The sequence below is a fragment of the Chiloscyllium plagiosum genome, unplaced genomic scaffold (assembly GCF_037043375.1).
Source record: "Chiloscyllium plagiosum isolate Xiang-an unplaced genomic scaffold, Cpla_swu_hap1 HiC_scaffold_23, whole genome shotgun sequence".
Lineage (NCBI taxonomy): Eukaryota > Metazoa > Chordata > Chondrichthyes > Orectolobiformes > Hemiscylliidae > Chiloscyllium > Chiloscyllium plagiosum.
This window is the reverse complement of record NW_028270161.1, coordinates 40713918-40724401: the sequence shown is the minus strand read 5'-3', so window position 1 is coordinate 40724401 and position 10484 is coordinate 40713918.

Genomic DNA, 10484 nt, shown 5'->3' with positions numbered 1-10484 from the left:
AGATAAATAATGTTGGAGACACTGTAATTTTAAATCTGGTTCAATATGGTCTCCTAATCTAGTTTTGATTATAAAGGGTTGGAAAGGACTTTTTCAGATTCTCCCCATTAATAAACCTGTTTTGAAAAAAAAATTTGCTTGTGACTTCTTCCAGAAGATTATATTGGATGAGCATCTGCCTTAATATGAAGGGGGTCATCAACAAATTGAAAAGGTGGATGAACCAGTGAATCTTTTCTTGTCTCCCATTTTGTATAGTTGAAATGTCATGAGTATAATTTCAAGATTGCTTCTATGCCTTCCTACTGAATGCTTCCATTATATAAAACCTAGATTCCAGTTTAATGTTTTAAACATTTATCCTTGTATTTCTCATTTTAATTGTCTTGTATAGAGTAGATTTCCCATCCTGACATCTGTTCAACAGTAAAGGAAGACTTATGAATAGGATGTTATAGGAAATTCAAATTTGCTTGATTTTCTGGGATTGCCCTCAGTTCTGATTCGAGATAAATCTCCAGGGTGGATTGAAGTGGACCCTGGAAGGTCAGTGAAATTGAGTACAATCTGATGCAATCAATTTTAAATGTCTAAAGTTAGAAACAAAGGGATGCATCGACTTCAAGGTTACAAGTCCACCTACCTGAGACTTAAATTGTACATCGTGTCTTGTCAGGTTTCACCCCCTCGAATCTTTTTGAAATTAGACAGGGAAGTACTGAGTGCAATGACGCCAGGTCCAAATTATTAGAGTGCTCCATCACTGGCAGCTGTGCCTTCAGTAACCTAAGACCCAATCTTTGTATTCCCTCTCTGCAAATATTTAACTTGGTTTTGTCTTTTAAACTTCTGAAACATGATCTCTTTCATCAAGCTTTTGTTCATCGAACCAAAAATCGACCAATGTGGCTCAGTGTCATATTTTGTAATTCTCCTGTGAAGTGCCTTGGTTGGTTCCATTACATTAGATCTTAAGGAAATATGAATAAAAGAAGGCTGTATGGCCCCTCTAGCCCATTCCACCATTTAATAGGATCATGGCTCATCTGACATTACCCATGTCCACTTACCTGCACTTTCCCTGTAATCTAATACATTAAATGTGCTAATTAATTTATTTCACATCTCGAATTTCTACAGGAATCTCCCAAGTTATTGCAGTAACTTTCATAGAGGATCAGCAGTAGCCAAGACGTGATGTAACAAGCTTTAAACCACTATTTACAGTGTGCAAGTTGGCCCAGAATTCTCTCCCATAGAATCAGAACAATCTTATTTTGTCAAAAAGTTGAGGAAAGGTAACAGACCCACAACATCATTGTGTGTCTGTCTTCTATTGCAGAACTAGTTATTAAAGTTACATTAGAAAACAGCATCAGTGACCTGTTAATACATTCACACACAACTGATTAATATCTAGCTTAGATTTTTTTTTGGTAGCCTGGAAAGAGACATTAAAGTTCAGGTTGAAGATCACACTCTGCTGAACTGTGGTGGGCATATAGCCTTAAGCAGATGACACAGTTTTGTTACTGTCTCTGGGTTCTGGAAACTCCAAGTGCAATTCTTTCCAGACAAGAATTGTTGAGGATCAGTAACTGTGGGTCAACGGATGAGGTGGATACAGACAAAATGCCTCGTATTGATGATCCATCCAAGCATTATTTCATGTATCCTTCTATTGTACCTTCAAAAATCTTAACTACAGGAAGTGTGCAGAAGGATTTACTTATTGTGATAATCTCATGGCAGCTTTTTAAATTATAGCAAATCACTTTAGTTCTCTCAAAATCCAGAATGTGAACCGGTATATCAGCACAGTATTTACAGTGCAAGTCAGGCATCAGAAATGAGAACTGCAGGAGACTTTAATGAGCTCATCACCTCTTCCCCCTTCCCTCCTATTCTTCCATTTACTCTCCTTCCAATTTGCTCTTCTCTTTCCATCGGTTTCTCTCTGTTCTTTCCTCATGAATCAAGGTTTCATTTCATCTTTCGACTTGCCCTCTTTCCCACTGGCCTCAGATTTGATCTTTCCATTTGCCTTCTTCACGTCCCGCTGTTTGTTGATCTAGTTACATCCCTGTCCTCAAACCCTGCTTCGTCTGAATAGTGAACTTTTCATTCACTTGCCACGTACAATGCCATCGGCCATAAACTAGTTACTATTTTAAATATCTACAATGATTTACATGCTTAGCTCCCAGAATATAAAACTTAACTTCTAAAAGGTAAAAATTATGATGTTGCATATATGTAGATTTCAAAAAAAATTTTGATTGGATGATCAATCTTTTTGAATTTCAAATAGAAGATAGAAATGTATTTGAATAAACTGTTGCTTATATTTCCACATTGACGTATGCCTTAATATACTTGCATTGGTGTCTATAATTTAACCTAGTTACATATCTGAAAGATTTCTGAACCCGTAAGCTTTGAGAAATTTCACACAATATCTCAGCCATAGAAGCTTTGTTCACATCCACACATTTGTATCTGAGCCAATGTAATGATTCAAATGCCCCACAAAACATTATTGCAGCAACTGAAAGACCATACCATTAGAAAATCATCCACTTATAATGTGCTTCTCAGTTGTCTGGTTGTGTTGCTAGGAATGAAAAGGATTTTTACTTGTTCCAAATCTCTGAATGCTTTTCCTATTTATCAAACCCTTTGGATCTGGGTTCAAAGACCTAACAACAAAGAAAGTGATGGATATTGGGAAACCTATTTTATAAGAAAAATTATTGAACTGATTTTGTGCTCCTGTGTAAAGCTGACAATATGAAAATAATCAGGTAAGTATCAATTATGTGTTACAAAATGTGTCATCTCATCTTAGCTTGAGATATACGGGATTCCAATTTACCTATCCTCAAGAGAGATGATGTTGATTATTATTATTATTCATAGTATCTGACATTGATTATTAGCAGAATATTGATACTTTGTTTAATGAATTTGTTTTTGAGCATTTTATTTAGCAAACACAGACTGATTGTGTCATTTAAAAGGATGCAGTAAACATTGAGCAGATTATAGAAAATCTACAGAGTCCAGTTAAATCCTTCACAGAATTAATATTTAGCCTGACCATGTGACATTCCCTGCCATAGGATTTCCTGTGGGTTACAAGAATATGATCAAGATTTGAGATTTATTATGACATTTATATTTGTTGTATTACTTTCAAGACTGTTTACACTTGCATCTTCACATCTTAAACTGTTAGTCAACAATTATTTGCAATAATTGCAATTCATCTAAATTGGAACAGAGTTATGCTATAGTTAGAGGTGGAATTATCACCACAATCAGTCACAGAGCATGGAAACAGACCCTTCAGTCCAACTTGTCTGTGCTGACCAGCTTTCCCAAACTAAAGCAGTCCCATTTGCCTGCATTTGATCCATATGCCTCTAAACTATTGCTATCCATGTACCTGTTCAAATGGCTTTTAAATGTTGTAACTGTACCCGTGTTTACCAATTTCTCCACCAGTTTATTCCATATCTGCACCACCCTGTGTGTGGAAAAAGTTGCCCCTCAGCTCCCTTTGAAATCCTTACCCTCTCACTCTAAAACTATAGCCTTTAGTTTGGACTCCCCTCTCCTTGGAAAAAGACCTTGGTTATTCACCCTATCCATACACCTCATATAAACCTCTATAAGGTCACCCCTCAAACTCCTACTCTCCAAGAGAAAAGTCCCAGCCCATCTATCCTCTCCTGATAACTCAAACTCAGTAGTCCCTGTAAATCTTTTCTGCACCCTTTCCAATTTAACACTATCCTTCCTATAATCGGGTGACCAAAACTGTATGCATTACAGTTGTTTCGATAGTTCTTGTGCGATCTCGCATTATAGGAAAATTGAGCAATAGCCGTGCATTGAAGCTAATGGTGTTCAAATCACATTATAGCCAATACAGATAAGGAAAATTCACAATCTACAAATAATGGTCTAAATTCTTCAAATGCATTAAAGCCAATTTGTGTTGAAGAAACACATGTTATAACAGAACCAACTGTTCTCAAAGACGTGGCCTCACCAATGTCCTGTGAGGGTCCATGGTGTTCGAGGAGAGCTACTGGCATGGATTGGGGATTAGCTGTCTGACAGAAGGCAGAGAGTTGGGATAAAAGGTTCTTTTTCGGAATGGCAGCTGGTGACAAGTGAGGTCCCGCGGGGTTCAGTGTTGGGGCTGCAGCTGTTTACTTTATATATTAATGATCTGGATGAAGGGACTAGGGGCATTCTGGCGAAGTTCGCCGATGATATGAAGTTAGGTGGACAGACAAGTAGTACTGAGGAGGTGGGGCGGCTGCAGAAAGATTTAGACAGTTTAGGAGAGTGGTCCAGGAAATGGCTGATGAAATTCAACATGAGCAAGTGTGAGGTCTTGCATTTTTGAAAAAACAATACAGGCATGGACTATTTTTTAAACGGTGAGAAAATTCATAAAGCCAAAGTATAAAGGGATTTGAGAGTGCTGGTCCAGGATTCTCTAAAGATTGATTTGCAGATTGAGTCTGTGATTAAGAAAGCAAACATAATGTTGTCATTTATCTCAAGAGGGTTGAAATATAAAAGCAGCGATGTGCTTCAGAGACTTTATAAAGCTCTGGTTAGGCCCCATTTAGAATACTGTGTCCAATTTTGGGCCCCACACCTCAGAATGGACATACTGGTACTGGAGAGTGTCCAGCAGAGATTCACACAGATGATCCCTGGAATGGTAGACCTAACATAAAATGAATGGTTGAGGATCCTGGGATTGTATCCACTGGAGTTTAGAAGTTTGAAGGGAGATCTAATAGAAACTTACAAGATAATGCATGGCTTAGAAAGGATGGATGGTGGGAAGTTGTTTCCATTAGGCGAGGAGGTGAGGACTCGTGGTCATAGCCTTAAAATTAGAGGGGGTCAATTTAGAACAGAAATGAGGGGACATTGCTTCAGCCAGAGAGTGGTGGGCCTATGGAATTCATTGCCACGGAGCGTAGTGGAGGCCGGGACATTGGATGTCTTCAAGGCAGAGATTGATAAACTCTTGATCTTGCAAGGAATTAAGGGTTATGAGGAGAGCGTGGGTAAGTAGAACTGAAATGCCCATCAAACATGATTAAATGGTGGAGTGGACTCGATGGGCCGAATGGTCTTGCTTCCATTCCTATGTCTTATGGCCTTATGGTCTGTACAGTGACAACATGGTGTCCCAATCCTCAATGCTCTAACCAATGAAGGCAAGTATGCCAAATACCTTCTTCACCACTCTGTCTGTGATGCCACTTTCAAAGAAGTATGTACCTGAACCCTTAAATCACTGTATGTGAAAACACTCCCCAAGGGCCTACCAATAACTGTGGAAGTCCTATCCTGATTTGTCTTCATAAAGTGCAACACATCGCATTTATCTAAACTCCATCTGCTACTCCTTGACCACTGGTCCATCTGATCAAGGTCCCATTGTATTCTGAGATAACCTTCTTCACTCTCCACTATACCACCATTTTGGAGTCATCGTAAACTTACTAATCCTGCTTCCTATATTCTAATCCTGTGTAATCTAACTTTACCCAACCACTCTATCATGCAGAACCTTATCAAAGGCCTTGCTAAAGTTCATGTAGCCAACAACTACAGATTGTTCTGCTAGAATGCATGTTCCGTTAACATGAATTCGCCACAACCTGAATGACAAATTGGGGACACAGTTTCCAAAGCGCGAAGCTTTAAAGTGTATAATGGTCATAATGTGATCCTGGCCCCATTAGTTCAAATGGTGCTGCTATTACACCATTCTCGTATAACATGGAATTGCATGAGAATGGAACTACCATGTTATAGCTGTTCTTTCTTATACCGCTATTTCCTCATCTATCTTCTTGGTTATGTTCTCAAAAACCTCAATCACACTTGTAGGATATCGTTTCCCACACACAAAGCTATGTTGACTATCTCTAATTGGTCCTTGCTTCTCCAAAAGCATATAAATTCTGATTCTCATAATCCCATCCAACAACTTACCCACTTCAAATGTCAGACTCAACAGTCTATAGTACAGGGGCTTTTCCTTACAGCTTTTCTTAAATAAGTGCACCTCTCCTGTGGCTGTAGATATCTCTGCTAGTGGCCCTGTAATTCCTTCTTCAGCTTCCCACAGTGTCCCGTGCTACACTTGATCATCAAGATCCTTGGGACTTATGTACCTTTTATGCATTTTAAGACATTCAGCACTTCCTCTTCTGTAATGTGGACTGTTTAAGACATCAGTATGAATTTCCCCAACTTCCCTAGCGTCCATGTTTCTCTCCACAGTAAATACCAAAGCAAAACATTCATACAGTATATCACCCATCTCCTGTGGTTCTACATATAGACAGCCTTGTTGGTCAAGGGGCCCAATGCACTCCCTGGTTGCTATTTTACCCTTAATGTACTTGCAGAAACTCTTTGGATTCTTCTTAGCCTTATATGCCAAAGTTATCTCATTCCCTTTATACCTTCCTGACTTTCCCTCCTAAGTATACCCTAGTCCCCTGAAATTCAAGGGATTCACTCGATTCCAGCTGTTTATTCCTGATATATACCTCCATTTTTCTTGACCAGAGCCTCAATATCTCCAGTCACCCAATATTTGCTACTCCTACCAGCTTTGCCCTTCGCTCCAACACGAGCATATTACCTCTAAACTCGTCATCTCATCTTGGAAAGCCTCCCTAATCAACTTTTAAAAAGTTCCTGACTAACACGGTCAAAATTGGCATTACTCCATTTAGAACTTTAACTTTTTTTTTATACAAGATCCATCTTAGATTAGATTACTTAGTGTGGAAACAGGCCCTTCAGCCCAACAAGTCCACATCGACCTGCCGAAGCGCATCCACCCAGACCCATTCCCCTACATTTACCCCTGCACCTAACACAATGGTAAATTTAGCATAGCCAATTCACCTAACCTGCACATTTTTGGATGTGGGAGGAAACTGGAGCACACCTACGCAGACACGGGGAGACTGTGCAAACTCCACACAGTCAGTCGCCTGAGGTGGGAATTGAACCCAGGGCTCTGGCGCTGTGAGGCAGCAGTGCTAACTGCTGTGCCACCCACATCTTCTTCCATAACTATTTTAAAACTAATAGAATTATGATCACTGGTCCCAAAGTCACTTGCCCTGCTTTATTTCCCAAAAGAAGGTCAAGTTTCGCTCTTTCTCTAGTAAGTACATTTACAAATTGATAAAAGTTTCTTGCATACACTTAAATTTCTTCCTGTTCAAGCCCTTAATTATGGCAGTCCCGGTCTATGTTTGGACTTTAAAATCCCTGCCATTACAATCCTATTATTCTTACAGATATGAGATCGCCCCACATATTTGCACCTCAGTTTCCCACTGACTATTAGGGGAGGCTGGGGCATCATACACTCCCATGAAGGTGATCATCCCTTTTTCTTAGTTCACCCATATAGTTTCACTGGACAAGTCTGCAGGAATATCCTCTCTAAGTACAAGAGTGATGTTTTCCTCTCTTGCTTCCCCTTCTATCCGTCCTACGGCAATAATACCACAGAACATTGATCTGCCAGTCCTGTTCCTCCCTCATTTTAAATACAAATGAAAGAACTGCAGATGCTGGAAATCAGAAATAAAAACAGAAATAGCTAGTAAATCTTAGTAGGCCGAGCAGTATCTGTTGAGAGAAATCAGAGTTAACATTTTGGGTCCTGTGACTCTTCTTCAGAACACCAGAGAGTTCCCTACACCAATTGCTCATTTTAATCTTGGCAAACCATGCTTCACGAAAGATCCAGCCATGGTGCCCAAGACTTTGCTGCACTAAATTGGGTCTTAAACCATTTAATGTCCAGATCTTGACTAAAACTGTTTTCACCTAAAGGGTGGTGGGGATCAGTATTGCACTGCTTGGGGGTAGTTGATGCAGTTAACTTCTCAACTTTTAAAAAGTATTTTGATGACCACTTGAAATGTTGTAACTTTCAAGACTGTGGGCCAAGTGCTGGAAACTGAAACTACTGTAGATTTAGTAGTCTAGACTTGGTGGACGCAATGGCTGTATCTATACTGTCAGACTCTAAGGCACTGAAACAGAATGGAACAAAACGCAACTTTCAAGTTATAGTTAAAAATTAAATGTGTGTTTGGATAGGTAATTGAAGTATAGAAATTTGATTTAAAAAGCTTCCAATTTCTGATAACACGGGTAAAATTCAGAGACAGGTAACTTGCTTGATGTGAAAAATATCCACATAGTGAATGTCATAGTCAAGATATAGCACTTAATGAGAAACAGTTTAGCAAGTTGTAACATGATGATATTGAGGATATTTGTTCCATTAAGTTAAAATAACATTCTAACTCCTCAGTAGTCTGGGTTTTGGAAAACAGAAGTAACAGCAAACACTGGAAATACTCAACAATCAGGCAACAGTTACTGAACAGAGAGACCTTGGAGTGCAGGTTCATAGTTCCTTGAAAGTGGAGTTGCAGGGAGACAGGATAGTGAAAAGGGCATTTGGTATGTTTCCCTTTATTGGTTAGTACATTGACTATAGGAGTTGGGAATTCATGTTGCAGCTATACAGGACATCAGTTAGGTCACTTTTGGAATACTGCATCCAATTCTGATCTTCCTACTATAGGAAAGATGTTGTGAAACTTGAAGGGTTCAGAAATGTTTGGAGGGGTTTGAGCTGGTCGATTAGACTGGGGTTATTTTCCCTGGAGCATCGGAGGCTGAGGGGTCACCATATCAAGGTTTATAAAATCATGAGGGGCATGAATAGCGGTAATAGCTACAGTCTTTTCCCCAGGGTGGGGCAGTCCAAAACTAGAGGGCATAGGTTTAAGATGAGGTTAAAGATTTAAAAAGGACCGAAGGGGCAATTTTTTTCATGCAGATGGATGAAATGAACTGCCAGAGGAAATGGTGGAGGCTGGTACATTACAGCATTAAAAAGGCATCTGGATGGGTATAAGAATAGGGAGGATTAAGAGCATCCTAGGTCAAATGCTGGTAAATGTGACTAGATCGATTTAAAATATCTGGTTGGCATGGACAAGTTTGACTAAAGGGTATGTTTCCATGATGTATAGCTTTATGGCTTTATCTACAAAGAGAGAAAGAGTTAAAACAAAGTTTACATAGCAGGTCCAAAACTTGTTCCCAGGTCCTGAAAAAATGCAAGGTTTTACAAGTTTTGAGTAAGAGAGACAGGGAAGAGATTTATAAGGAAAGCACATAAGAGATTGTCTGCATCAGTGTGGAAACTATATGACAGAAAGGTTTATGGTGTAAGACAAAAGGGGATAGTCACAGGACAAATGGTAATGGTTATGTTATTGCCTACAGCTGCTCTACGTAAAAATGGGAGTAATGGTTCTGATTTGAAATTGTTGAATTCAATGTTGAGTCCAGAAGCTGTAAAATGCTGAATCAAAGGTAGTAATTCTTTTCTGTGGGAAATTATCTGTCAGCCTCAGAAATGCTTTCCTCAGAACTCTCCCATCTAAGACTGGATTCTCTTCCAGAAAAATAAATCCTGTTTCAATTGAAGTCGGGTTTAGTATTCTTGTACTGTTATTGTCATGATTTTGCAATGTGAAAGTATTATGTACCATTACATTTAAAACTGATTAATCTAGCACAATTGGTAACTACCATATTTAGTTATAAACCGGTCTCATTCAAATGATTAACACATCAAAGCACACATGGTAAACAGCTGTGGATCAGCCAAAAGTTACACTGGATGCCCAGTTTGCATTTTCTACAAATGAGTCCTTAATGCCAACTAATCTGCTACTAAAATTGTTCCACTGATCTCCTGTTACTGTCTGGCAATATTATCTACATTTAGTCCACTGCTGATTACTCATGAAGGATTTTCTTGAAGTGGTTGCCTTATGAAGCTTTTGGAAAGGGCCAGCAATGATTTGTTAAGGACAGGTCAGCGTGTCATAGTCATAGAGATGTATAGCATGGAAACAGACCCTTTGGTCCAACCCGTCCATGCCGACCAGCTATCCCAACCCAATCTAGTCCCACCTGCCAGCACCCGGCCCATATCCCTCCAAACCCTTCCTATTCATATACCCATCCAAATGCCTTTAAATGTTGCAATTGTACTAGCTTTCCCCACTTCCTCTGGCAGCTCATTCCATACACGTACCACCCTCTGTGTGAAAAAGTTGTCCCTTTGGTCTCTTTTGTATCTTTCCCCTCTCACCCTAAACCTATGCCCTCTAGTTCTGGACTTCCCAACACCAGGGAAAATACTTTTATTGACTTAAAGTCTAATTTGACTTGGCGATTTGAGCTAACATTGATTCAAACAGTGGTCACAGACAGCATCTAACTTTGTCTACATTTCTCAGTAGATTATATGGCTTCCTCAATATTAGTTTATCTATTTTTAATAAAGCTGTGCATCGCATGTAATCACATTGTGACAC